This window comes from Aotus nancymaae, unplaced genomic scaffold, assembly GCF_030222135.1.
Source record: "Aotus nancymaae isolate 86718 unplaced genomic scaffold, 86718_ANA_hifiasm-v0.15.2.pri h1tg000018l, whole genome shotgun sequence".
NCBI lineage: Eukaryota > Metazoa > Chordata > Mammalia > Primates > Aotidae > Aotus > Aotus nancymaae.
Genome location: NW_026988430.1, coordinates 3,845,489 through 3,850,032, shown reverse-complemented (window position 1 = coordinate 3,850,032; position 4,544 = coordinate 3,845,489).

Genomic DNA, 4,544 nt, shown 5'->3' with positions numbered 1-4,544 from the left:
TTCAATCTCTTACTTTGGGCACTCTGCCCCACCACATCTTGGTTCTTCCAGGTGTGGGAAGAAGATGTGGAGGAGCTGAGTGGTTCGGGGTCAGCCAGTGGGTACAGTGCGACTAGGAGCTGAGACTCGGGTCCTCTCAGTAGATATGCCTCAGACCAGCCGGGCATAGTGACTCACGCCTGTCATCCCAGCACTTTGGGAGGCCAAGGCTCGCAGATCACCTGTGGTCAGGAGTTCAAGACCAGCCTAGCCAACACAGTGAAATAACATCTCTACTAAAACAAAAATCAGCCAGGTGTGGTGGTGCGTGCCTGTAATCCTAGCTACTCGGGAGGCTGAGGCACCAGAATCCCTTAAACCCAGGAGGCAGAGTATGCAGTGAGCCGAGATTGCACCAGTATATTCCAGCCTGGGTGACACAGTGAGACTCTATCTCGGAAAAAAAAAAAAAAAAAGCAGGTCGAAGTGGCTCACGCCTGTAATCCCAGCACTTTGAGAGACTGAGGCAGGCGGATCACACGTTAGGAGATCAAGACCATCCTGGCCAACATGGTGAAACGCTGTCTCTATACAAAATACAAAAATCAGTTGGGCGTGGTGGCGGGTGCCTATAGTCCCAGCTGCTGGGGAAGCTGAGGCAGAAGAATTGCTTGAATCCAGGAGGGGTGGAGGTTGCAGTGAGCCAAGATCGTGCCACTGCACTCCAGCCTGGCGACAGAGTGAGACTCTGTCTCAAAAAAAGAAAAAAAAACCACTATTCTGGGCCAGGCGCGGTGGCTCACGCCTGTAATCCCAGCACTTTGGGAGGCCGAGGTGGGTGGATCACAAGGTCAAGAGATGGAGACCATCCTGGTCAACATGGTGAAACCATGTCTCTACTAAAAATACAAAAAATTAGCTGGGCGTGGTGGCGCTTGCCTGTAATCCCAGCTACTCAGGAGGCTGAGGCAGGAGAATTGCCTGAACCCAGGAGGCGTTGCGGTGAGCCGAGATCGCACCATTGCACTCCAGCCTGGATAACAACAGCGAAACTCCGTCTCAAAAAAAAAAAAAAAAAAAACTTAGATCAGGCCTAAGATGCCCATCTGAGGTGTCCTGGCCCTCAGCAGAGCCCTGCCCCTTTCTCCATGCCACCCAATCCAAACGAACAAACAGATCTTAGATCACAGGCTCCTGACTAGAGTGGAGAGAAGACTAGAAGGGCCCAGTGCCTGGAATTGCCCACTGTCCTGTTCCAGAAGGAATCCTGGGTTCTGGCATCTTTGGCCATGCTGGTGCCCTGCCCCCACCTGATCCAGCTGCAAGAAGCCCAGCATCCCCGCAGGAGCCCTATTCTTATCCTCCACTATTGAGGGTTATCCTGGGATGCGGCTTTAGGAGTTTAGCGCAGCCAGCACCCATGAGAACTCAAGCCCGTGCATATTCAATGCAGGTCTATGTTGGGGATGAGTCAGAGAAAAAGGGAGCAGCTCTGTGTGCTAAGGACGCAGGGGACCTAAACCAAACAGAAAAAAAAATGCTTCTCCTTGCAACCCTCCTGATAACAGGACCCTTCTCTTCCTTCTGGGGAACTGCTCTGTACCCATCTCAGTCCACGTGTTGGGATGGCTGACTCCACCCACCCGTGTGGCCGAGGCAAGGCAGGGCTGAAGATGGACATGCAACTTCATTCATTCAGCACCTATGTTACGTGCCCATTCTGTTCAGCAGTGAACAGAGCAGGACTATGGAGAAGGACAACTCCTGGGTGGCTAAAATGGCACCCGGGAAATCTGGCAGGTCATTTGCCACCACAAGGGATAAGGCCGCCTAAGTACAAAGCTACCATAAGAGAAACAGAACAGGCCGAGGTGCTCGGTCTTCCCAAGGAAGATAAAGCCGCATTGGGGTGAGGCCCTCGCTTCATCCAGCAACTAGCACCGCAAAAAAAAAAAAGCGGGGGGAACAGAACAAGGAGATAAGGAGACAATTCCAGATAATCAAGGAACCTGGATTCAGCCATGTCCCAAGCTCACAGACTCCTACCCTTTTCTGTTACATGGATCAATACATCCCCTCCCCTCCCACACTTAGGTGTGGAATTTTTTTTTGTTTCTATTTTTTTAGAGACAAGGTCTCACAGGACTTGAATTCTGGTGCTCAAGGGGATCCTTCCACCTCAGCCTTCTGAGCAGCTGAGAGTACAGGCCTAGATAACAACACACACACACACACACTTTTTTTTTTTTTTGAGATGGAGTCTCACTCTGTGGCCAGACTGGAGTGCAGTAGTGAGATCTCCCCTCACAGCAACCTCCGCCTCCCAGGTTCAAGCGATTCTCCTGCCTCAGCCTCCTGAGTAGCTGAGATTACAGGCATGTGCCACCACACTTGGCTAATTTTTGTATTTTTAGTAGAGACAGGGTTTTACCATGTTGGCCAGGCTGGTCTCAATCTCCTGACCTCAGGTGATCCGTCCACTGCAGCCTCCCAAAGTGCTGGGATTACAAGTGTGAGTCACTGTACCAGCTTTTTTTTTTTGACACAGAGTCTTGCTCTACTGCCCAGGCTGGGGTGCAGCAGCCACGTGGAAAAACCCGTGCCCAGCCAGTTTTTTTTTAATTTTTAATTCAGTTTAAGCCTCTAGGCTCAGGTTTGGGCACAGGATGGGCGGGGACCAGGAGCTGCAGCAAGCCCAGGAAGCCTGGCCCAGGCCTGGTCTTGTTGCGAGCCTTTTATCTCTGGGGGCAGTGAGAGAGCCGAAGGCCCAGCCTTGGATAAACATCTGCCCAAGACAATTGAGTCTCATGCATGATTTCAGAAAAAGAAGAAAAGAAAGGCAGCTGGGCATGGTGGCTCACACCTATAATCCCAACACTCGAGGAGGTCAAGGCAGGCAGATCACTTGAGGCCAGGAGTTTGGGACCAGTCTTACCAACATGGCAAAACCCCATCTCTACTAAAAATACAAAAATTAGCTGGGTGTGGTGGCAGGTGCCTATAATCCCAGCTGCTCCAGAGGCTGAGGCAGGAGAATTGCTTGAACCCAGGAGGCAGAGGTTGCAGTGAGCTGAGATCGCACCACTGCACTCCAGCTGGGGCGACAGAGCCAGACTCCGTCAGAAAAGAAAAGAAAAAAGAAAAGACAGCCTGGTCGCTTGAGAATTGCTTGAACCTGGGAGGCAGAGGCTGCAGTGAGCCAAGGTCATGCCATTGCACTCCAGCCTGGGCAACAGAGTGAGACTCCATCTCAAAAAAGAAAAGGAAAGAGTAGGGCAGGGCAGGGCAGGGGCATTAGGGCTCCCCAGACAGACCGCTGGGGATGCTTGGCTAAGCCCATCCCAGTCACAGTTAAGGGTGGAGATACGGAATGTCAGAACCAGATAACTGTTTGTTTGTTTTGAGAGGGAGTCTCACTGTCACCCAGGCTGGAGTACAGTAGCAGGATCTTCGCTCACTGCAACCTCCTCCTCCTCCCAGTTCAAGCCATCCTCCCACCTCAGCCTCCCGAGTAGCTGAGATTACAGGCATGCACCACTCATGCCCAGCTGATTTTTGTGGGGTTTAATTTTTTTTTTTAGTAGAGACGGGGTTTCACCATGTTGGCCTGGTCTCGAACTCCTGACCTCAAGTGATCCACCCGCCTGGGCCTCTCAAAGTGCTGGGATTACAGGCCTGAGCCACTGCGCCTGGCCTCAGATAACTCAAAGGTCATCTATGCGCCAGGCGCAGTGGCACGTGCCTGTAGTTCCAGTTACTCGGGAGGCTGAAGCTGGAGGATCGCTTGAACCCAGGAGTTCTGGACTGTAGTGCGCTATGCCAACCGGGTGTCTGCCCTAAGTTCAGCATCAATACGGTGACCTCCTGGGAGCTGGGGACCACCAGGTTGCCTAAGGAGGGGTGAACCAGCCCAGGTCAGAAACAGAGCAGGTCAAAACTCCCATGCTGATGAGTAATGGGATCCTGCCTGTGAATAGCCACTTCTCTCCAGCCTGGGCAACAGAGCAAGATCCCATCTCTAAAAGTAATAATAATAATAATGAAAGATCATCTATGCAACCCCTTCATTTTATACCTGGGGAGGCTGAAGCCCAGGTCATCTTACTGTTATCCCTTCCTTCCCTCCTGGCATTTCTGCCCATGCAGTTTTGGGGTTGAGGGAGTTGGGCATTTTCTTTCTAGGGGTTCCCAGAGATTGGCCAGGGAAGTAGGGGACTCTCTGCTGCCGTCCAAGGGATTTGGGTTCCTGTGTCTTGTCTCCAACCCCTTAGGAAACTCTGAAAAGGAGGGGGAAGCAGGAATGTAGGAAAGCCCAGCTGAGTGGGTGTGTCCATGATAACAATAATTAGGCAGGTGGGAAGCTTCCAGCAGGCTAAAGATGCAGGCTGGGACTCAGACTAGATAACTCTTCCTCCTTATCTCTATGTAGGGACCCAAAAGGCGGGAAAACTGCAGTGCTCAGGAGTGCCATGAGGCAGCCCTGAGGATGCCTGCTGTGCAGTAGGACCTGTGAGGAAAAGGGGAAGGGATCCACTGAAAATAAACCGCAGATTATTTTTGTTTGT